Consider the following 25,934-nt stretch of genomic DNA (forward strand, 5'->3'; position numbering starts at 1 on the left):
CTTATTGGGACACTAAAGAAATCATATCTGCTTACTTTTAGTTATCCATTTTGTATTGTGTACTCTGTTATGCGTTTGGTCAAGGATGATTGTTTCTGAACCTGATGTAGCCAAAATGTACTTTTTTGTGAAGGTTTTTGCTTTTGTTCTGTGGATGGATTCTTGCTGTTCTGAAAACAAGAGAAAGCCCTAGAAAACTTCGTTCGGGAGTTGATTTCCGTTTTATTTCATTCTTCGAAAATTAATTCTCATTGTTAAATCCTAGGAAAGGAAACAAACCTCACCAAAAGAGACATTCCAACGCATTTAACTCATTATTACAAGCAAAGGATTTCATTTTTCTTGTTAAATCCAAAACCAAACTAAAAACAGGTTTGTTATGACATTTTCTTGCCAAAATTATGTTCGAAAATGTTGTTATGGTCTTAGAACATTTTCAAATATAAATTTGGCAAGAAAAGCTCCTAAAAAAATCAGCTTTCAGTATTTCTCTTAATCGAATTACCAAGAAGCAATCCGGAATTTCTTTATCTAAATGCTTAACAGAATGTCTCACTTTGAGGACCTTGAAAATACAATAATAAATATACACCGCCGAATGAATTGCACGGCAATAATGATCGACATGAGCAAGATCATTTGCAGCAAGATGCTATTAAAAGAGTCGACATGTTTTTCAGGTTTTTGATAACTTTTTATTTCGACATCAAGGTTAGGCATTGTAACTTTGAGTCAGAATTCGCATTTTTAACGTTTGATGGGTTGTTTTTATTCTAGCTGTTTCTGCTAGAGAGTGTTAATTGCTTCTTATTAAACATTTAGTGAGTGTTCAGCCTCCGGTGTCGAATGTTTTTAAGTTCTAAATTACTGCAGAGATTTGAAGATTTCTGTTTTATTTTCTACTGTGGATCGTATGCATCGCAACATTTTATCTGTGTTAATTACTTGTCACGCTTTGCTTTGTGGTTTCGGATGATTCTTGTGTGACTGCTTAAAAGTTTAGAACAAATAGTTTTGCCATTCATTACTGGACAGTTTTATGTGTTATGGATTTGGAAAAGGTTGCTAGTAAGTTTTCTTGTTTCTTATTCTGAGCATTTCTTGTTTACAGTATAATTATATATGCATTTTCTACATCACAAAACTCACTACCTATATCATTAACACACTCTGATTTTGACTTTTTAACAGTCTTGTTATCGCCCCTTCTTGAGCCAAGATGCAGGAACTCTCCCTCGACACATTTTCGATACTGAAGTTTCAAAAACATAATTGTAGATGATCTTCAAAAAGGTTACGAAAAAGATGGCTCCCCCTCGGAATTTTTTCAGAATTTTAGTCTTGAAAATGCAATTGTAGCACATTTCTTAGCACTTAAGAGATTAGGAGCGGAATTTTGTATAGAAAGTTTTCCGAAGCTCTGAAACCTCAAATTTCGAAGATGGGGTTCGGGAGATCAACCTCGGAAAGCTTTTCAACTTGGAAGTCCAAAAAAAAAAAGCAGTTGAAGGACACCTTTGATGACACTCACGTAAGAGATGGGGTTCAATACACTGCTCCGGAATTTTTTAGGAGTTTCAGAAAAAAAAAATTTAATTTCAGATGATCTTCCTTCGGGGCCAGAGGTGAGGGAAATTATAAAATTATAAGTATCTGAAATCAATCGTCCCCCCCCCTTGAATACTTTCTGGATCCGCCCTTGTAGCCGTCCTTGTGGTTCTTAAATAACAGCAAAATATGTGCCATAAAATTTCTTTATTTTTTTACGGTAGCTGTTAAAATTTAATATAATATCAGTATCTTGCCACTCATGTTTAATGCAGTTAACATGTTTGCAGCTAGATGTAGTTTGTTTGAAAGCGATTAAGATTGTGAAAAGTGTTGAGTATCATGAATGAATTTAAAAAAAAACTTCAATCAACTATTGAGCAGGTCAAAATAATCCACTACAAAGTATAACAGAAACAAAAAATTGTGGAGGATTATTATCGATAAAACAAAGTAAATAGAAAAGAACAGAAAGGGCAAATTAAGCTTCATAAATTAATTTGCAGTGGGGGATTACATTAAGATGCAAGACATTCCAAACATGATGCATCAATAAATTTAAATTTAGTGCGCATCAAAACGGTTTTGCGGTACTACTTTTCTGAAAAAAATAACTTCCCCTGTTACATTAGTTTGGTAGCGACTCGAAATTCTGTTACTTCTAATCGGCGTTTTGGTACTGGAAAACTTACGGATTTACTCCTGATACATACATTCCTACATAAAAACGTATATAAATTCCTGTATGAAAGCTAGAAAGTATGCTAAAATATGTTGGCGTAAGATTATCACAAAAAAAAAAAAAGAAAATAGTGTGAAGTTTAATAATCTCAATACTGACTCGAAAGCAAGACATTCTGTGTGTCATACTGTCTGGTTCTCTGCTTGTGTAGCATGTTTTAAGAGAATTATCTAATTTGAACAAAAGTTATTTTGTCAAAAAGTCTTCATAAGCAAATTTCAATTTTGTTTTACTTAATTGATTTGAAATTTTTCTCATTTAATTTTGACACCTCAAAAAATTATTAATAGTCTCTATGAAGAAACTTGAAAAACTTACTAATATTGATGTAACAAATCAGTTTACTTCCGACGTTTTTAAAATGAAAATAATGATTGGTGTTTAAAACGGAGAAAATAGACTGAAATTTTTCATTCTTATCATATGAATACTATTCTTCTATGTTCGAAATCCATTTATATCTTCGTCTAGAGGGGCAAGTTTTTTTTTATTTAAAAAAAAAGAACAAAAAAAAATTTAATTAGTTTGAATTATGGCATTTTGAATTCAAATTATGTTTTTCACAATCACGAGTGTGCGTGTGTATGTGGCTTGTGTGTTTGTGTCGAGGCATGAGTGTGTGGGTATGTGTGTGTGAGTGTAGGTATGGTATGTGAGTGCGTTTGTGTATGTATGCAGGCATGAGTGTGTGTGTGTCTATGTAAGTGTGTGTATGTATGTGTGGGTGCTTGTGTCTGTGTGCAGGCATGAGTGTGTGTGTATGTGTGTGCGCGTGTGTATTTGTGTCTGTGTGCAGGTATGAGTGTGTGTGTGTATGTGTGTGTGCAAGTGTGTGTATGTATGCGTGTGTATGTTGGATATAGACGCAACCTGGAGACGATTTTCACTAGAGAAGCAGCATCGTGAGGTCGGTCGACGGTGGTGCTGCAGAGGGAGGCGGTGGGAAAATAAAATCATAGGAACATCAAAACAGTCAAATGAGAACAATAAGCAATCGTGATTGCTCAAAAATGCGAGAAATACAACTTGCACGGCAAAAATTTGAAACACAAAAATTACTGTTCTCGTATGGTACTAATTTTTATTCAATAGAATCCACTAAAGCAAATTTATGCTTTGGAAAACATTTTGCTGCGGATTGATAGTAAACACAGGATCGGGCTGTTACATTAAGCTTTTAAACTTTACAAATGTAAAACTGTTTTTCCGATTATTTATTCAATCTATGTTTGCTCGAAAGTAAAACGATTTGCATATTGCGGTATGAACGGATACTAATTCTATATATCGTTCTATATAGTCTGCGAAATTTATCGTAGAAAAAGTGCAACCTTATTAACCTTAATCTTAACTCAAAAATATCTGATTTTTTTGTTGGTAATGCTTTTATTAACAACATTTTTTTCACATTTTTGCTACGTTAATTGTATTTATTTCTGTGACAATGTTCTTAAGTTAGATTTTTCTGTTAAAATGCTTTAATACTCGTAGTTCAACTTACATAACGGCAAAAAAAATTGGGAGCATCAATTTCGATAAAATCGTTTATATAATAACTAAAAGATTCCATTCTAATACGGTAAGAGGCATAATTGCAACGAGATAATTGTTTCAAATGATGAAAGGGCACAATTGAAATAATTTAGGTTGAACTCCAGTAGCAACTAATGATGAAAAACCATTGTTGATGTACGGGAAAGCAGACCTCTTTATTAGTTTCCGATGATTTTGCCTTCAAGGATCAAAATTGGTCAAACATCAAAACGAGAACCAAATAACAAATTAATTAATATAACTTTCTTTTTGTAAAATACGTAGATTAACCCAAAGTTGAAATTCACGTTAGAAAATGCCTTAGCCTTTATCATTATTTGCAGATCTTATATTAAGATGGCTCTCTTGGGTCAGAACGCACCTAGAATTTAGATACATTTTTATTTTTCTCCGCATAACATAGGAAACACAGAAAAAGAAAGATAATCATAACTATCAAAATCTGTTAGTCACAAAAGCAAAATCAAGAGAGAAAATTAAACACCTTTTCAAAAGTCTGTTTTATGTGCTAAAATAAAAAACATGGTTATTATTATTTGTTAACAAATAGAAACTGGAAACACATAATAATGTCGAACAATTGAACTTTCTCTCCTTGTTTGCTCACGATGGAATCGTAACCCAACGCGTGACTAAAAAATTAGAGTTATGTTCAAAATTTTCTACAAACTCTTCTAATTCTGATTTTTTATACCTTTGAAGTTCCAAACTAATTCCATCATGCGTAGAAAAGTTTGTTCTTTTGATTGGTAATATGATTTTCAATGTGCGATTAAGTTTTCGCAAACAAAATTGCAAAAAAATGCCAGCTTTTGTAATTTTTTATTAATATCTTCGGTAGTTTTCGTCCTTCAAAGACGAGACCTAGCTACGAACATTCTCCATCAAGTCGACTTTCGAAGGAAAAAAAAAAGGGGGATCATCTATTTCGGAGCGGCTGTGCCACAGACATACACGCGCATCAAACTTATAACCCCCTTCCTTTTTGCGTGGGAGATTGAAAATGAAATGTTATTACTGCATTTTGTTAACTTTTTTGCTAATTCACTTTGAATATTTCATTCGATAAGTAATGGAAGCAGAAGTCAAAGCATATTATCTTCTAGTCAGTAAATACAGGGTGTATCAGTTCAGCGTTTACAGACTTTTACGACAGATAGAGTACACCTAGACGAAGGGAAATCACAGGCAATGCATGGTCGGAAACGCTTTCCTGACGCGATAGTGACGACACAAAGCACAAGAATGACAAGACAAATAAGAGGAGAAAACATGTTTATTATTCTTAGTACAGCAAAAATGCTGGTAAATTTTTGTCTTGTGTACACGATACATGTCGCTACGTAAACAGAAGCATCAGATGACGGTGCATGCGCACACGCGGTTTTTGTTGCCGCGCTTGCTTTGACGTTCGAACTTTAATGCGCCGGAGATGTGAGGCGTGCATCACGACCCGCGGGCGTAATTTCGAACACCTATTTCGATGACGATCGTTGACTCCTTAATGTTCTTTCTTTTTTTTTTTTTTTTCTGCTGTACTAAGGATGATAAACATGTTTTCTTCTCTTATTCATGTCCTGTCTTTTTGATGATTTGTGTCGTCGTTACCGCGCCAGGAAAGCGCTTTCGACGAGGTATTGCTATGTGGTTTCACATCGTCTAGGTGTACTCTATCTGCCCTGAAAGTCTGTAAAAGCTGTACTGATGTACCCTGTATTTTTAACTGAAGATAATTATAGTAAAATTGAAAAATACCAACATATTAAGATATTGGGCTATTCCGAATTTCGGCACTTGAAATATCCGCCCACTGGGCCGTATTACATTATTATGCACTTATTAAATAAAAACGCCAAGGGGAATTTAATACTACTAATAATGCTTTCATTTCTATGCTTCAATATTGTATAAATAAAGCCGGCACGGATCCAAAAGGAAAATAAATAATGAAAGAAAACTAAAATGCTAAACTACATATCAAACAAAGAGTCATCCAACTTTTAATATCTAGGATTATGTTTTGCAACCATAATACTTCAAAAATAGTACCGTTTTCAAAAAGTGCTTTGATTTTGGCTTCTAACCAGATTTGACGACTGCAGATGGAATCATTAATAGTAAAAACAACGTTGCGTGCTCACCTAGTTTGGATGCATTCCAAAAAACTGACCATGCATACTCATAGTCACAAATTTGTATCTTTACAACACTTTAAACACTTTTCTAACTACGCAATTGAAAATGTGACCAGATTTAACTTTGGAAAACTTTTTTTAAATCGCTAACAGTTCGAACAGCAACGAGAAAATCCTTGGTGTTCAATAATTCATACTCAGTTGATTTTTTGTCGTTAATAACTATAGTGTTAATTGTACGTGCTTTTCAATCAATGGAACATGGTTATACTCTTCAGATATTCGTAAGTATTCTGAATTCACTTTGAAAAACTGTAACATGCCATTATCATAACGACTCATTGGGTTATAGTTTAAGAATGGAATATTCGTGGAATTGTTTCAAATGTAAAGTGCTAGGATATCAGTGTTTTATGAATTATAATTAGAAAAAAAAAGTTCAGAATTCAAATACTTTTAAGAATAAAAAAAGACAGCCAAATCTGTGTTATTTAGTACTAAAAGGACAAAGTTCACGAATTCAGATAGATATATAAATGGTAAATAAGCCAGAGATGACCATAGTTACGATTTGATAATTTTTCATAATTTTCTATTTAAGTGTGCTTGGATGAATTGTTTTCAGTTGAATTTTGCACTTACCTTTAACACATATCAATTTGTTTTGTTTTTTTTTTTTTTTTGCAAGATAAAAATTGTTTCAATAATACAATTTCAAAATTGTAGCTTTTGGACCACCTCTGGTGCACAAGATACCACAGGTAGCATATGTGTTGAAATCCCTTTTCAAATGTGAAAAAAATATATGTATCGGTAAACTACTTTTTTTCTTTTTGAAGAGTAGTACAATGATCAATTAAAAGAAAGAAAGAGAAACAAGAGAGAGAGAGAGAAATAGGGCGTTTTTTCTGTCCTGCACTGTCGTGCCTTCACTTGATCGGGATTAAAAAATAAAAATTAGCAGAACTATATGTGATAATATCTTACTACTATTATATATGCGAAAGTTTGTCTGTATGGATGTTTGTTACTCTTTCACGCAAAAACTACTGAATGGATTTTGATGAAACTTTACACTAACATAGCTTATGCATCAGAATAACACATAGGGTAGTTTTCGTCCCATTATGGGGGGCAAAACCCCCTTAAGGGGGCAATAAAACACAATTTTAGTATAAATTCTCTAATATGGGGATGAAAAAATACTTGCACATATTAACATTATATGTTCATCGAAAGCTCTGGTTTTTCTGCTGAAGATGGCACCTGTTCGAAATTTCTAAGTAGAATAAAAACGAGTTATGAGCTTTTTAGTTCCATGTTCGAAGGCTTTCCTTAACTCAATACAATATTTAGTGTATCATCTCAACTCCCTGTCGATAGCGACTATTGTATTGTTGACTATTTTTGCTTTTCGTGACTGTTCAAGGCTTTTCTCAAGTCAAATCTTGAAGTAAGATTTTTGCACAAGATTGGCAAATAATACATGGATTTGGCTGATTTTTTTTCCATTTTAATGCAATTTTGAGGAAATTAATGTTCTTTTTTTTATTTCTTTGTATTGACTGGGTATTTAATCGATCAGCTGGAATCTAGCCAAACTTTTTTTGTGGAATCATTTCAATAGCTAAGGCAATTGGCATTTTTTTCAACCGTCGCTGTTTTTGAAGCTAAAGACTATGTAGTACTGTGTTTCTCGGTTTTCACCATGTAACCAAATATCGCCATTTCTTTAATATTTCTTTCTTTAAATTTGTTAACACGTAAAATAATTCGCCAACTAATTCGCAAATTCATGAACAGCGCAAAAACTTCCATTACTTTGTCTTTGCACACAATTTCAAACAATTGCCAAATTTTTACTGTTTATTGGAAACATTTCGGGTAGCATCATTGTTGATCCCATTTTGGGACGATTTCTACGGTAAGAAGTTATACATTATACAATAATTTAGATTGCCGGTGTAGCGCTGGATATTATGCATTTGATGGAGATCGAGATTATAAGGGAACTGTTTCACTTTATTTAAGAATAGTTGAACTCATTCGAATAGGATTTTTTGTTAATTACCCATGACTTTTTTACAACTCCTGAACGTTTTCGTGATTTACTTTTTGTGATTTTTGGGTGTCTTCTCAGTTTTGCCGACATTTCATTTACTCCCCTTCCCCCTAATTTTCAGTTTTAATCATACCTTTTGATACATTTAAGGGGACAGACAATTTGAAATGTCGGCGAAACTAGAGACAAACAATTTTTTGGTAACTATTTGACCTCTGCCTGTAATGACCATTAACTTAAATCAATTGAAAAAAACTACATCAACGTGAGCGAAGCCGCGGGTAAGAGCTAGTTAAAAAATAATTTAATGCAATGGAGCATCGAAGCTTATCTCACTGCATTAGTTTACATATTTTTTTCTCTGAAGGTGGCCACTTAAAGAAAATGAATATGGTTCCCATTTGCACGACGTAAAACTATTACTCCGTTAATTTGTTAGTGTTGAAGTCAGAGGCGTGCTCCCGGGGGTCACCAAGGGTATCACGGTACCCCCAGTAGCTCAAAAAGAAAAAGTCGGCGAGGTTAAAAGTCCAGAGCTCCATAATGTTTTGCTATGGCTGACTGGGAAAGAAGCTTCTCCTAACCAGCTTCGGTACAGATGTGATATACCCCCCATTTGGCGACATTCGATTTTTTTGCACAAAATTAAAATATTTTTCTCGCCAATGAGGCGATATTTTTTTGTGCATGGCATCCCTGGCCAAACTAACCTGTGTTTAGCAACCCGAAGGCAATCTTACAGATCTGTTCAAACTTGTTTACTTGGGTTGTTTGGGTTTCACGCAGGAGAGATACGTGGTGTTGTTTCGTGCAATATACCTTACAGGAATGCTTATTTTGTGATAGTTTAAATTCAGTAGTTGCGTTTTGAAGTAAAAACATTAGAAAATGCCAGTTTCTTCAAACTTGAAGGTTAATTAAAAGTTAACTCCAACGTGGTGTGTATCTGTAACGTGCCATTGTCATATGATGTATTGTTTTAGACTGAGTGTGAATATTTATACCATATAAAAAGGTAAGTTCTTTATTTTAGAATTCAAAATAAAACTTCCCACTTCCAAAATTCTTTGTTTTTAGAAATCCTTGAGGGGTTCTTGTAGTTTTTAACTTTATTTTTACTGTATGTAAATTAATTTTACAGAAATAGTACGGTTATTTTGTTCTAAAAGTTAATTCTTATCGATGCCACGAATTATTTAGACATTCTATTAACGTGCCTCCTTTAGGTACTGAATTTTATGTTAGCCATTGAAAGTTCTTTCGGTTGTACTCTTAAAAATGCTGAATTTTATTAATAAATCTGCACAATAATGGTGCATATTTCACACTTAAAACTGTGTCATTATTGTACACTGAACGGAAGGAGCCACCCTTGGGTGTCTCCATGAAAATATACATAACTGTGACCATACTCCGACTGTAATGTATATTAACAGTCGGAGGGATAACGGACCGAGCGGAGCGAGGTCCTGGCGAGCCAGAGGTCTCATAGTACTTTCGCAATGAGACCTCGGCTAGACCGAGGGCTCGTTTCCCGGAGAAATGATGAAAAAAAAAATTAATGCATTAATTTCGACTTGTAATTAATACAATAATTTATTTCATTGTATTTTAATATGTTTACAAAAACCCCCGGCCCTGTACATTTTTGAAGCATATATTCGTGATGTTTTTTGTTGTGCTTTTATGTTGTTTTTATATATATTGTGTTCTGAAGTGCTTTGATCATGTTTTTTTATCTGATTTTTTCCTGTTGGCGCTAAAAAAGCATCGCTAAGAACGATGTATGACATATGTCGTCATACATCGTTTTCTTGGCGACGCTTTCTTGGCGCCAATAGGAAAAAGTCGCCAAGGGTGGGGTATATCACATCAGTTCCCCAGCTTCTATATCACACACACCCAGCTTTCATCATTTCTTCTTCTTGTATGCATTTCATTGATGTTAAATTACTTTGATAGTTTTAAAAAAAAAATGTTTTCATGAAACTGTGCTGCAGATACAAAGAGGAAGAACTAATGTTTCGCGAAATCAAGTTAGGTTCTAAATTTGGATAGGAACTCTTTCTGACACCCTTCAAATGAATTTTTACCCCCTTTTTTCACGAAAGAAGTTCAAAACATTTAGCACTTAGTAAAAATATCAATGAATATCATGCTTTTCATGGAAAAAAAATGAAGATGCTCGTGTGAAAATTAAAGGTGCTGAGTGGCGTACCAGTGGAGAAACCCCCTAACCCATATTCCTGAGTGAATATTATGTTTACAGTTAGGTTCATATTTCTGATTCTCAGTTTTAGTTTTGACTCACTGACTCCATTTTAAAAATCGCCCTTTGAAAAAATTCAGATGCCACCAATGTCCTACACTCACCTAATTTTGTCTCCTCGCAATCCTGTACCCCTTTTCTAGTGGTTACCTAAACCACCAAGTTCCCTGGTATAGTAGTACCCCCATTACTGAAGCTCTGCGTACGCCTCTGGTTGAAGTAAAGGTAGTTGAAGAAAAATAATCTTTCTCTCAGAAAACGTATCTAACCTCAAAGTTCTAAGAATTTAGAAACATAAATTAAAATATATTCTTAACTGAAAATAAGAACGATTCCCCCTCAAAACTGAAATCATTGCATATTGCATGCTATACTGCCGTGCTAAACAAAGAGGTCGTAACTGCAATTTTTACCGAAATTGTGTAAGTGTCACGTGGTGATTTGTTGTAACATATTTAACCTAAATACCTTGTCTTATGGTCATTTCTAAATGAGATTTTTTTTTCAGAATTATATACACACAGAAAAACTGCATTTGAACCAAATACATGGAGGCGAAAAATTTAAAAAAGCAGTTGCATGGAGATACATAAAGTAAAATTTGAGAAAAAGCCGTTGGTTCGTACAAGAAACTGTGAATAATTTTTTAATAATTTAATTTAATCAAATTCTTAATCAAATACATATAAATAGACATCTTTTTTATTAATAATAAAGTTCCCACATCTATCGACTGTAATACACTGAATTAAAGAAATGTTAGTGAGAACAAGATTTAGTTTTTTTTAAATTGAAATCGAACACAAATCCACAAGGTAAAAGATTATGTTCAATGAAAAAAAAAATGCATAATAAATAAGATTTAAAAAAAAAAAAAAAAAAACACAATAAAGATAAAGACTAAATTGCACACGTCATGATACTCGATTCCCGCCCCCCCCCCCCTGATTTGCTTGTTTCCATTTCATGAATTTAGTGATTTTTCAGCAACCAAGAACATTGCTTATTGTTACTAATTTATTTACCTGCACGTCAATTTTGCAGTTTTCGCATTTTTTTTATATATACATACGTATATTTATACTTCGTGTGTGTGTGTTTGATAATAGGATGATGTTTTTGTACGCTCATATACGTATTCTACGTTAAACCAGCTTAATATTTTAGTTTAAAATATAATAGTAAATCCTTAATATTTAAGTCAAAATGCATCGATAAAATCTAGGTATTATTTAATGAGCCATCGTCAATAACTCACTGCATCGGCTAACAGTGTTGTATTTTCTCTCTCAAAGTTCGAAAAACTAACCCATCGCTTCTGGTAAAACTGAACTAAATAAATGAAGCGAGAGCGGACTGGTTCTAAAAATATCTGTTCTGAACGATAAGGAAGATTATGTTCAGCAGCAGTATCTTGAATCAACTGAATCTTTGCAAGAAAACAGACGAACTTGTCTACCCTCAGTTCCCCTTTTTATTTTTAAATGACAATCTTTGGCAGGTGAAGGAACTGAAAAGTTTTTTAGTACATACATAAATGACAGCCAATCGATAACTTTATCAATTATAAGGTTACATAATACATAGCTTACGAAAAAGAAAAAGATTTAGGGGAAGGTCGGGTAGTATCGGACACCTAAGCCATTTCAACCATAACACTTTTTGTTTTATTTGTAAAGAATTAGTTTTTACACTAAATTATGCTGTACTAAGTGACCTAACATTAAATTGTAAACTTTGGTTAAAAAAACATGGAGTCGTATTTTTTAAACGAATTTTTGTCAAACTCTATTTTTGACCAATTTTAAATTTTGGAGTGTTGTATCGGACAAAACATTAAATTGTTGAAATAAAAACAAATAGTTCAGAAATAACATTTTAATGTGCAGAAAAAAAAATGAAGCAAACAAAGTAGTTGGTTACTTAGAATAGTATAGAAGTCTAAAAATGAATATAAGTAATAATTTTTTATAAAAGTTGAAAAGTATAGCTTGTGGTTGGTTTAGCCCTAATTGAAACAAATTCATTTTAAACTTTGGAACACAAATCACATGTGTAGTAAAGACTATCCGGTTGTAACTCAGTACATTTTTCATGTGCCCAACCCTTACACGTTTGGCATTGGATCTAATCTTCTTCAAATGTCTCATTACAAATTATGCAGTGAGTCAGCTCTCCGTTTTGCAGCGGCTCATCATCATATTTTAACATTCTTTTAGTGTTTTCTGTGAATGTTCTTGGGAAAACTTTGTGATTTCCTAAGACAGGCTTCATTACCACTTTTTTGTTTTCCCGTAAAGCTTTGATTCTATCACCCAAAGTACTTTTTGATACTAAATACCTTTAACTAGCTTCTCTAATTGTCCTTTCGCTAAGTCCAACCTTTTCAATGGCTTTTTTTATATTTGTTTCATCCCATTTATGTCGTGATTTTTCCATTTCAACCTGTTGAACAAATAAACACACCGTCAGTATTTTTTCTTTTTTTTTTTGGTGCCAGTAACGTTGCCTGTACAACCCGAAATTGGTTTGTCCGATACAACCCGACTGTAAAGCTACAATTTTTAACCACCACTAATTTATTACTTAAGCTAGACACTTTTATAGCTCATAATACTTAGATTAGTATACTATCAGTCTAAAGGAATAACAATGAATGAATATAACTTACTCTATTTGTAAATATGTGCCCCAGAAGTTAAGTTTGTGCACTACAATTCTCTCAACAAACAACTAGCTTTGCACACCAGAACGAACGGTTGATTTGAACCAATATGGCGTTTGTGGCTTTCTTCCCCAATACAGCACACTATGTCGACCCAGTATGTGCTGCCCCTGGTGGTGGAATTAAGAAGCAGCCCTTGTCCGATACTAAACGACCTTCCCCTAATAGTTTATATTTACTAATGTACAGTTTCCTTTTAAAACTTTAAATATTTAAAACAGTATACTTCGTCTAATGTTGTGAACTTGAAACAATAAATAAGTTTTAAAACTGATTCACCGCGCAAGTTATTCGGAAACTATGGGCTGTGGTTCCTATGGGAGTTGTGACGTCATCATTGGGGGCTCAGTGAAATTATTCTATAACGACATAAATAGTCCGATTTTTTAATTGTGCAACTTTTGCAGTATTTCGCATTGCTCCTGATGTAAAATTAAGGGCTATGCAATTCAGGTAAACGAGTTTTGCTTGTTTTTTTCTCTTAGCTATGACTAGTTTTAAATATATTTAGGAAAGAGCGCCATGGGAAAATCTTTAGCTCCTGAACTACGTTTTGACTCAAAAAAGTTTTGGAACCATCGTACTATGCGGAAAACAACTTCCGTAAAGGCTACAGATTGATACCTTATTGATTTTTCTTTTTTTTTTTTTTTGTAGGAGGGGGGAGGGGGTAAATGAAGTTGTGCAAAAATATGTGCATAATAATGACTTCAAAAGTCCATGATTCTAATGACATTTCAAATTGACTATATGGAAAAGCTGAACAGTCAGACATAAAGCGTGTTTACAAAAGGGATTTTCGGTAGCAGCCCTTCACATTACAGCCAGTAGTTGATAAATAACTCCTCTGAGCTATTTCGTTTTGCACCTGATAAAGAGCATAGGAGCAGATCCAAAATTCTACCTGCAATGATCCTCCAGTTTTGTCTCCTTTATACCTACTCACAGTTTCAAAGTATAGTGCACCTCAGGATTAATGGCATTCATCCTAGTAGTAAAGAGAGGCAGTTCTTTTGTAAGCAACAGGATGGAATGATTACCTCCCCCCCCTTTTTTTAAACCTCTCTATTTTCTTGTGGCTCTTTCATTTCACTTGTGCAACGCTTTGATAAGTTCTCAGGCCCTGCATCAGCATCCGCGTCCTCGCATTTTACTACTTGTAGAAACCAACGTAATTCTTTATTTGTAGAACCAGCACAATTCTTCATCTGCAGAAACAAGCACAGTCCTTCATTTGTAGAAACCAGCACATTTCTTTACTTGGGGGGGAAAAAACACTTTCTGTAAAAACCAGCACAGTTCTTCATTTGAAGAAACCAGCATAATCCTTTATTTGTAGAAACCAGTACAGTCCTTTTTTTATAGAGACCAGCACTCTTTATTTGTAAAAAGCATAAAAACTCTTTCTGTAAGAACCAGTGCAATCTTTTACAGAAGTATCGACAAGAACAAATTCCGCTAAGCTTGAGCGCAATATTATCGAATCTCTGCAAACAGCAAGTGAAAAATCTTTTCCAGAAAAATGAGAGAGCCGTTGGCATATAACATAATCGAAAACTCGCTGACTTGACGCGGCGGAACGCTAAGGGTTAGAGGGTTCGCTTTCGAAGTGGGGCAAACAATCAGGAAAACATATTTTTAGCTGGTTATTACTTAAGATTACGGCAAGATCAAGGAGTCGGCAAGCACGTTCCGCTCTACATTTCCTTAAATCAACAAGAGAAAAAGGAAGAGGTGGCCTTTTGTTTTGATTCTGTGAGACCTCAATTAAAGGCAACGAGGGTATGGAGTTAATCTATTAAAAGTGCAGACAGATGAAGAATAAATCTGTCCGCTTTGAAAACGAGGCAGAAGACTAAGCACAGAGTTTTTCCCGAGTTAAAAGTGGTAAAAAAAAAAAAGAAAAAGTTTCGTAAGTCGAGTCCAAAAGTGAGCTAAAACTGAATCCATCGTTTAAAGCAATGAAAGAAGATATTCAGACATGATTTGATTAGGAATACTCTTTTTTTAATTGAAGTCACAGTAAAATTATTACATTTAGGAGGAAAGGGGGTACATGTGCCCTCATGACATGTGAACATGGTATGTTTTACGAAGATAACATCAAGCAGAAAATCTTGAAAAATTCTCAAGAAATGGCAGTACCAGTTCTACTTCTTGGCCAAAGTTTTTAGAAAGATGAGTCATCCTTATACTATATTATTTCTGTAGCCTGTTTTTTTTTTCCTACGCGAGATCTTCTTCTATTCTTGATCGATTTCTTTGATTTAAACCTCATTTTAAAACTTATCATGCAGGCTAATGACAAAAGATAGACCTACAATCTAAAATTTGTTTTTTTTTCTGTCCAAAAAAAACCTGTTTTAAAACACCGGACTGTGTTTTTCTATTAAATTTATAAGTTTAACTTGCACTGTGACCGACAGAGCTGAATAGCTCGATCGGCAGAGCGTTCGACTGATAACCAGAAGAATGAATGTTCGGACCCAGCCCGGACGATCTGCATCAAAAAATTAGATAAAAATCACACATTACATGAGCGCGCAAAAACACTAAATAACACAAGTGCGGAAATTAAAATAAATAAGATGCAAACGCTCCTTGCTGTTACGAAAAATTGATGCACCTTGTAGCTAAATTGATTCTTAGTTGTGAGGTTTTTTGAGCAATCACGATTGCTTATTGTTCTCATTTGACTGTTTTTGATGTTCCGTGCCATTTTCAGCTTGGACCAGAAGCGTCTGCAGCCCCACCGCCCACTGTCCTCTGCAGGCGGCGCGGCGCGGCTGCTCCGGTCCTGAGCTATCCACTTCTCCTGGTCGGAGGCGTCCATGTCCTACACACACGCGCGCTCACGCGCTCACACACTCACACATATACACACACACACGCCTACATGCATACACACAGATCTACGCACACACACAACTATGCACACGTAACCGCCCAGGAGGAGAGGCAGGCTTGGAGGAGAGGGGGACAAGAGCTGTTTCTAGAAACAATAATTCCAATGACTAGGGTCCTGTCTCAGTTTGTGATTGCGAAAAACATAATTTGAATTCAAAATTTCAGAGTTCAAATTAATTTTAATTTTATTTTTATTTATTTAATATTATTTTTTTTTAAGCTTTGACTCCGGTCAGAGATAGCTAAAGCATAATTTAAACAAAAATATAAGTATCAGGTTTAAGATTTCAGACCACAATGGAATAATTTTTTGTTCAGAAAAAAATGTTAAATGAAATGTCAAATGATGAACACGTGCTGCCATCTAAGCCATAACGGTTCAAGCAACCTGATATAACAAATTGTATAATTTTTCAAAAATAAAAACACTTCTCTTCAATATCTTATCTTACATATTATTTCTGCGGATTATTTTTCTGTCGGTATGCGAGATCTTTTTTATTTTTTGAAGAAATTCTCCCCTCATTTTAACGTTTACCGGGCCGGCTAATGACAAAAAATAGATTTACAGTCTAAAATTCAATTTTTCGGAAACGCCCCTTGCTGTTGCAAAATCTTAATGTATCCTGTAGCTCTAACGCAGATTTTTTTTTTTTTGAAAAATTCTAATACAATTTCCCAATTTTTTGCTTTACCTTTTTGCGTCGACGAAACAAAAAACAATAAATCTGAAGGGGGGGTTCCCCTGTTTTTTTTTTTTTTTGTTTTTTTTTTTGATAAAGTTTAAAAGCGCTAGACTGTTCGGTTAAATTGATAAGTTTTTTCGGTAGAGCGTTTGGTTATAAAGTAGATGAACTTCGGGCCCGCTCGAGCTGTCTGACATTATAGCTAATTTAGATTAAAATTACACATTACATGTACGCGTAACATACAATAAATAACACACGTAAAATAATGTAATAAATGCGACGCGAATGTTCCTTGGTATTTCGACTCCTTAATGCAGGCTACAGTGATGATTCAGATAAGTTGACTATTAATCGAAAGATGTACTTTCTTTTTAAAAAAAAAAAAAGATTTAACTCCGTTCAGAAAACTAAGCATAATGTAAGCATAAAAAAAATTTAGATTTAAAAATTCAGTTGTCAAGGAAATCCTTTACGTGCTGAAAACTTTTATCTTTTTACGCGGAAATGCAGATTTTTCTAATAGCAGTGTTCGATCTTTTGTATAAATAAAAAAAAATACTACTCCAAATTGAAATTACGCTTTTCACCCAGTAAACCTTTCACTATTTATTCGAATACGAAGTAAAACATTAAAATTACTATCAACTTCTTAAGTAAGAAATTATTTTCTCCTCTGCTTTTGAAACAATTGCATTTGTCTACGTTCGAAAAATTCCACTTAAAAAACGAACTCAGTTCAGCTGGTTTTGGTTTTGAATTTTAAGTGTCTGATTAAAAGAAAAACATGTGCTAGCATCCAAGCTGCATTGGTCATAGCTGCCTGCTATGGGAAATTGTAACAATTTTCAAAAATAAAAACACTTCCTTTAAATCTTAATAATTATTTCTCTAGAATGTTTGTTTCAATCACTACGCGAGATCTTCCTTATTCCTTAATCAAATCCATGTTTCACGAATTATTTTAAAGCGTATCATGCTAGCAAATGACAAAACGTAGACCCGTGTTTTTTTTTTTTTTTTTTTTTGGCAAACAGCTTTCTGCTGTTTTTTTACTCATTGCTTCAATGAATAGCATTAAGAAATTCAGCGCATTTGCTGGGTTGGTTGGAGTGTCATGCTGATAACCAGAATGGTATGAGTTCGAATCCGTGCCAATAAATATCTGTTTAATATTTCTTTTTTTTTCCCCCGTCAGAGGCTCTTTCATAGACAGTAGGGTGGGCCGAAATAAGCCGAAAAAATTTTTTTTTCGAAATCAATTTTTGGATAGCGCGCAAAAGTTGCGTAGTGAGCTAGTTAGCACTCACAAAAAATTTCTTGGACATTAAAAAATATCTAGCCGGCGCTATTTGACATTGAAAAACCGTAAAAAAAGAGAAAAATGAATTTTTGTCGAAATTTTTTAAAAAAAACTAAATTCCAAATATTTTGCTGGAATGCACCGAAAATGTTATATAATGAGCCAGTTCGAGCCCATAAAATGTTTCATTGATTTTAATGAGCATTTAACCGCTCCTTTCCGACATCAAAAATTGGAGAAAAATGAAAAAATATTGAATTTCTTTAAAAACCAATGTGAAAATTATTTTTCAAAATTAAATCATAGATTAATTAATTAAATAGCACTTTTAATCATAGTAATTATTATCACGCAATAGTATCATACATTTTCTAGGATTACATATATAGATAATAAAATTTTAAAAAAGAAATCTTCAAATTTGATTTATAATACCTCAAGCATAATGAATATTATTTTTTGGAATAATATTGTCCCTTGTTATCAAATGATGGAAGTTCTTTCCTAGCATGAAGTTTTGCACGAATGTATCCATCTCGTGCAGTTTCACCACGAACTTTTATTGCAGCTTCGGTTATTAGTTTCACACAACGTTTCACAGCTTGCGTGTGACAGGGAAATTTCTCGAAAGTAAACTCTGTAGAATGTTCTTTGCACATTTCTTTCCATTGTTGGTCTTTTAGATGCATTGTAAGAGTTGGCTCTGTTACAACACAGTTTTCCCAATCAACTAAATCAACATAATCAACGGCTTCAAAATTGAGTTTAGGACGCTCAAAAAATCGTACACCATCCGAGCTCTTCGTCTTCTTATTTCTAGAGTTCAGAATGCGCCTAACAGCTAATTCCCGAATGTATTTTCTTGAGTCAAACAACATTGTCAACAGTAGCTGTTCAGGATGAGCGAAATATGCATTACTTGAGAGAACTTTGAAAATTATCTCCTTAACGTTGTCTGGAAACTGCCTTCCAAGAGAAATCATTTTCCAAAAATGTTGGGCGCCGTACTGGCAGTTCGGTTTCATTTTTATTTCAAACCACATTGGAGCATAAACTAACATTACATACTTTACAAGTATTGTAAGATTTTCTGATGGAGTTGGAGTGCCTATATACAAGCGTAACAAATGATTTGCAGTTGTCAGCCATCGCGCTCGACTGACTGAGTTTGCTTGGGCTACTGTCAGCCACGCTTGAAGGACAACTGACCATCTTTTACGGCAAGACAGATTCTATACAAATATTGTTGTTAATACTTAAATTTTTTATATCTTCCATGTCCAAAACCAGAAGATTGCAGTCAATTTTATCAAATTTGACCACCGGATTTTTTTACAATCTCTAAGTTGTTCGATAGCTCCAGAATATGAATGTGGCCACTTTGTGCAACCGTCCAATTCCAGTATAAGATGCCTCAGTGGCAACTCATTGTGGACATTGGACGCAAGAGAGGAAGGACCCCTTTAATTGCTTAACTCCCAGCTGTGGAGGTGTAGAATTACAGCATTTCTTAAAGAAGAATACTTGCGTTCAATTCATTAATCAGTGTAAAGGACTTCAGAGGATTCACATTTTTTTAATACTCAAGGGCTCTATTTGTCAAATATATATAAAATAGTTATAAAATAATCTTAGGAATAATAGAAGTAGTTGAGCGCCGTTTATTATCCCGAAGAAACTACTGGAACCAAAGATTAAAAAATTAGCATCTTATGTAACTATTTTTTATTTGAGTGTGTGCATTTTTTAAAATTGGCGTACAAATGTCGCATGAAATTGATTGAATTTTCACTGTTTTTTCTAGGTAACGTATTGCGTAACATTTCAGTACTTACTTATTTCGAAACTACTTTTAATTTTTTTTTTTTTTTTTCATTTTTCCAATGTTTCAGTCTTAAAGGAGCGTGGCTAAATATTCTACGAAATGTATAAAAATCTTTGAGGATTTCAACTAATGCACTGACAGATACTTCTAATGTTTGTTGAAACTAGCTTCAAACTTTTATTTTTGCCTCTCCCCCTCTCTTTTTTTTTTTTGAAAAAAGTGCATTTTTGTCCTTTTTTTTCAGTTTTGCAAGGTCAAATAGCGCCGGCTAAATATTAAACAAATTTAGTGAAATTTTTTATGGGTAATAACGGGTCCATATAGCAACTTTTCCGCACTATCCAAAAACAGATTTCCAAAAAAAGTTTTTTCGGCCCACCCTAATAGACAGGATTATATTTGTCACAACCCGTTTTTTCACATGCACAATTTTTGTGTTTTCACGAGTAAAAGCTTTTAATGATATTTATGTTTGCATTGAAAATACATACAACCAAAAAGTGAGCAATAATCATATCGCAACATTGTATTTAACGAAGTTTTATTACTGATGTCTTGAAATTACATGCCTTCTTTTGTGCATGTACTTTTTTCCGTTTAGTTTAATTCGTTTAATTTTTTCTATTCTTCTTCATAATGTTCTTTCTTTGAAATTTTTAAGGAGTGGAATTTCATATAAAACGATTCAAAGAACAGTGCGGAGTTCTGCACGGGTCGACTAGTTTATGTTAACGTGGTAGCAACTTCTTTGTTTTAGCAGGTGTTGTATGTAATTTTATCAGTCTTTTTCTCTCGAAAACATATTTTAAACTAATTGTTAAGAAAAACTTAAATATTGTAAACCATTATGGGTCATTCCATGCGAAATCAGCAAAATTCGCAAAAAAGTGGTGGCCGCATGGTAACAGATTTTTATGAAATTTGGTATACAGGTTCCTTTTATACCTATATAAAAATATCTAAAATATTTTTGCTTAAAATTTTTTATTTAAATAGTTACATGCGATTGAAAATTGGTCAAATTGAACAGCATTCTCATAAATGCTAAATGTTGCACTTTTGAAGGCTTGTATCTTGTTAACTATTTAATGAAAACATAGAAGTTATATGTTTTTGCAATCTATGGAGTAGGATAATCAATCTGATATCAGTAAAATTTTCAAAGTTATTATAGTTAACTTTTAACTGAGTCTCAAAAACTGAAAATATTTCAATTTTCTCATAATTAAGCATTTTATTTTTTAATCTCAATCTTTAAGGAATGCATTAGCTTTGATGAAGTTAATATCCAATAATGTGCTAAGTATCATAAAAGAAATACCTTACTTTTGAAGTTGTATTTTAACTCATTTGTCTTCAAAATCAGTTTTAAACTTAGTGACACTTTGTAAAATGATGATTTTCCCCTTCACGTACACACAAAAATTCAAATGAGGGAAAATTCAGACAACTTTAAAATTTTACAAGAATATAGAGCTGTGTTTCTACTATTTGCTTGAAGAAACTCGAAATTGGTTTTTGATTTCCAAACGTGAAATAAAATTCAGAAAAATAGCATTTTCTTTCTGTTTTATGGGTCAATCCATATAGGTTCGACGGATGGTTGCGCTCGACCATTTTTAATTTTTTTGAAATTCATATCCCTAAAAGCTGCATATGAAAGATGTTTAAAACCTCTTTTATTTTTTCTCTCAACTTTGATTTTTTGGAGGTCATCAAAAGTGATTTTCGTAGTCAAAAATGGGACTTTTAGACCTTTGCATTTTGACCAAAATCTATTTAAATTACATTTATGACAGTTAATTTAACGCTTTGATGTTAAAGTGCATAAGTTGATTACATGCTGAGTTACGTAGCTGTACGTTAATAATTAAAATAATGGCAACAGGTTAGTTCAAGACCAAATGTAAAAATTTTACTCATTTCAAAGGGGGATAACTCACGTAGGGGACGGAAACCCATAATGAAATACGGCAAAAACTAATCACTGGAACCATGCTAAAAAGAGTATGTAACTGTTGCTGTGTGTTTGTGTACCCTTTATAGATTATAGCCCTCAAATTTCGGAAAAATGACAAAAATGACATTTTTAGATCCCTATAAACCAAAAGAGGATTGAATTAAAAATAAAATTTCCTGGCCAATTGAATATTCCATTGAAGTACTATATATGTTATACATATTGTTTTTTTTTTATTTGGTTTGTAAAAAAGTTACAGGTCTTTGAAATTAAGCAATTTCGCTAGTCAATTCACACACTAAAACAGAAATAAAAAGTGTAAAAACTTCATGGCACCTTCTTAAATTACGTATATTGTGCCCTATATAATACATTATACTGAAAAAACATACTGTAATTTTCAAAATAATTACTTTAATTTGATAACTTTTATACTGTATGGAACCTGTATGGATTGACCCTTATGTGAAATAACGAGAATTCAAAGAACTTGATAAACGACTAAATGATACAAAAGCAAGTAAAATTGACATTTATTTCAATTTAAAAACATGTACATTTCAGCATGTACTTCATAAACATGCTTTTGAGAAAATGAAACACGAAAAAAATGGTTAGTTTTGCTAAACTTACAAAATAAAAAGAAATAACTAATAAAATTTTACCTTAGTTCAAGTTACTCTAGTAACAAAAATACGCTGATACCAATGATTAAAATTTAGTAGCATCTAAGAGACACTTCGATATATTATGTAAAAAAAAATTGAGCAAATTTAGAGCATTCCCTCATTTTCAAAAAAAAAAAAAAACATCTGAAATAGAGGAAAAAATGAAATTTTTGGAAATTTTCGATTTTTTTAAGTACAATTTCGTCATCAAGAAATTCATAAACAGTTACTAAATTAGAGCAGATAGTTACTTATTGATGGTTTTTCAATCTGAATCATTTTTACTGTTATTTTTTCATTAAAAGAGCTAGAAGAGTGATTTGAAATCTGAAGTAAATTGGCAAAATTTCAATCTTTGTTAATATCTCAGATTGATCAAATGTAAGTTTTTTTCGTGTCTATCCGGTGTTGCTAACAGGCTACGAGGTCTTCAAGACGAAACTTCTTAATGACACAATTGCTGTATAATTTAAACTGACAGAGTATAGGTTACAAACAATTTACTGTAATTCGTATATTTGTGTATGCTTCATATTAAAGAGTTTTCTTTAAAATATGATGTTGGTCCTGCTTTTTTAACCGTGTTGATTATTGCCACAAGCCTGCTCACACGTACTCTCATATGCGGACACATTTGAACAATTGAAGACATTTTTTTTTAAAATACCATCAAGCAGGGTTGTTTGGTTTAAACCACGTTGGTTTGAACCAAGTATTTTCTTTCTTTTTTTTTTTTTTCAAAAAACTATGTGAATTTTTTCAAAACTGTTTTTTTTTTTTAATTCAACTGTTTTTCCACAAATATTTTCATACATTTTACATATTATTGCAAAGAGTAAAATATACTTAATTCAAAGTAACTGCAAAGCTTCATAAATAAATTACAGATATAATAAATTTAGAAGCTTATATTTTTTAAGGTAATGCAAGTTTGCTAAAAAAGAATTTCTTTTGCTTTTTCTTTTTACTTCCTTTTACAAAAAAGGAAGTATTGTAGTCGCGAAAAAATTTTCACTCAAAAATCGGCCTTAATTTCCATTTTGCTCACCCCCAAATGAATGTTGAGTTTTTTTTCAACCTGACCACACGTGGATATGTGCCTAGGAACTTACAGACATCTGAAATATCCATTTTGACGATTCCCGAGTTAATTACAACGAGTTTTCTCGTGACGTCTGTGTGTATGTATGTATGTGCGTATTTGCTTATGTGTGTATGTATGTCGCATAACTCAAGAACAGAATGTCCTAGACAGTTGAAAGTTGGTACATAGACTCCTAGTGGGGTCTAGTTCTGCACCTTCCTTTTTGGTTGCATTCGTATGCTTCAAAGGGGGGTCTTTTGCCCCTTTTGGGGGGGGGGGAATCATTGTTAATTTCGATGTAAACTCACGTGGTGTTATAATTTCTCGGACACTTGGCGATATATCGCAAGTCTTTTGGTCACCAAGTTTTGTAGCCAACTTGGCAACAAATTTGGCGATTATTTTTTAATTTTTTTTTTAAAATCTGGTTTCAATTTGGCCACTGTTGGGGATATTTAGAGAGTAAACTATTGAATCATATTAAAACTGCCAATAATGAGAAAATGACATTAAATTGGAGTAAAAGGAAGTTATGTGATGCACACATCAGCTCGTTTTAAATCAATGCAGTTTTCCTAGTAGGTACATATATATATACAAGGCAGACCAACTAAGTTTTTCTAAAATGACATGGAGAAAAACCCCAAGTAGCTCTTTTTTTAATTTATTCAATAATCATTATTTTTCAGTCTTTTGCATTTCAAAATAGTCCAAAAAGCATATTCCAGCCGAAACTTCATTTACTACCTAATTTGCTTGATTACTCACCATTTATTGAAGTAGATGATGTACCATGGAAGCGATGCATAATGTATAAAAATCTTAACCTTTAGAGAAAAAAAATAACTAAAGAAATTCAAGAACACCCTTATAGTAGGTATAAAATTGCGCTTATACCTGCACGCTTTTTGCATCCCCAATAGACGATGCAGTCAGAGCAATATAAGAAAAAATATAAAATTAAGAAAACAGAAAGTATTTATGTAACTCAGCCCTCTTATAAAAAAAATTAATGCCAAATTTTCACCTTTCAAAGAACTTTTCTGATCCCAATATTATTTAAGAAGTCTCATGTATGAATGGTGGAAGAATGAAAAAAAAATCCATTTTTATGACAGTTCATTATTAAAATGCGTTAAAAAAGTATTTTCATGCTGAGGCTTTTAATTAAAATGAGTTTTTTTCTTTGATAAACAAATTGTATTCCTAAATGCACTAAACCAGGAGAAATAATGTCGACAATGGAAAACATAATGATTTTTTTAAAACTTACTTGTCCTGTTTCTATAATTGTTGTCACTGATACATTAGGTAAATAAATTACATGACTTGTAACTTTTTTTTTAAATCTTTAAGCAAAATATGAGTTGATCTTTTGATTTTTGAAGTTCTGTAATGTGTACATTAGACTTGTGATTCATTTGTAGATACTGAAAAATACTTCCCATGCTTAAGAATGCGTAATTTTAATTTAACTTTTTTTTTATCGTAGATAGCTATGATTATGAGAAAATTAATTCACAAGAACTTATTCTTAGTTATACGTAATTAATGTCAGAACTATCATAGTAATTTATTTCTTTGATTATTTATACCAACGCCCATTTGCGTATTGTATTTTTAATAATAGAGATTTTCAAACAATATTCTCCTTCAGAAATCTCTACGTATGAGCAAATGAAATTAAAAGATTTTATTCTTAATTATTTAATTAATTACGAAGAAATTAGGTACAAATATGGATATTAAACATTTCTTTACAATTAATTCATAAAATCTTCATGATTTTTCTGAAATGAAATTATTTTTTCTTACAAATAGTGTTTAAACCAAATAAACCTCGTTTAAACAAAAAAAACCTGATTTAAACAAAAAAAAAAACGTTTTTTTTATGGTTTAAAAAAACGACTTTTTAACCAACCCTGCCATCAAGTAAAAAAATAGTTTTTTTTAAAAAATCTCAGAAAAAAAAAGAAAGAAAGAAAGAAAAAGAAAAAATCTATGACGCAAAGAAAAAAAAAACTATTAAATAATGAGGACATTTTTTCACTGAGAAATTAATAATATTTTTTTGAAAAATGAGTAAATGAAAAAATTTTTTCACGTGTTATCGTCTTTCCCCTATGAGTAAAAAAATTAAAAAAAAATTGGGCTATCTGAATCTGGGCAGCAGAATTTCTTTCAGAAGTTTGCGATACAGATTGAAAACCCCTAAAATAGTAGCAAAATAAACCGACATTTGATAAATTGTAAAATCTAAATTATAATTTTATTAATTTTTATTTCTACTACAGTTGAAATTTTGGTAGGAGCTGGCTGAACTCTCAATCCTCTTTTAGCTTCTATTGTTAGACAGTCTAAAAGATTTACGAGTTTTGCTGTTTTTCTTCAAAAATTTAGTGTTTTTTTCTATAATATTTAATGTAAAAGTATAGTTTACTACATACAGAATTACCTCAGTAATTT

At 32.7% G+C, this 25,934-nt stretch overlaps 1 protein-coding gene across 1 annotated transcript in view; it reads left to right on the forward strand.

The window, feature by feature from the left end:
- Positions 1 to 25,934, forward strand: part of LOC129232777 (potassium channel subfamily K member 4-like) — a 170,346-nt gene that overhangs the window by 66,377 nt on the left and 78,035 nt on the right.

Source organism: Uloborus diversus, chromosome 1 (genome assembly GCF_026930045.1).
Source record: "Uloborus diversus isolate 005 chromosome 1, Udiv.v.3.1, whole genome shotgun sequence".
In the NCBI taxonomy this organism is placed as follows: Eukaryota; Metazoa; Arthropoda; class Arachnida; order Araneae; family Uloboridae; genus Uloborus; species Uloborus diversus.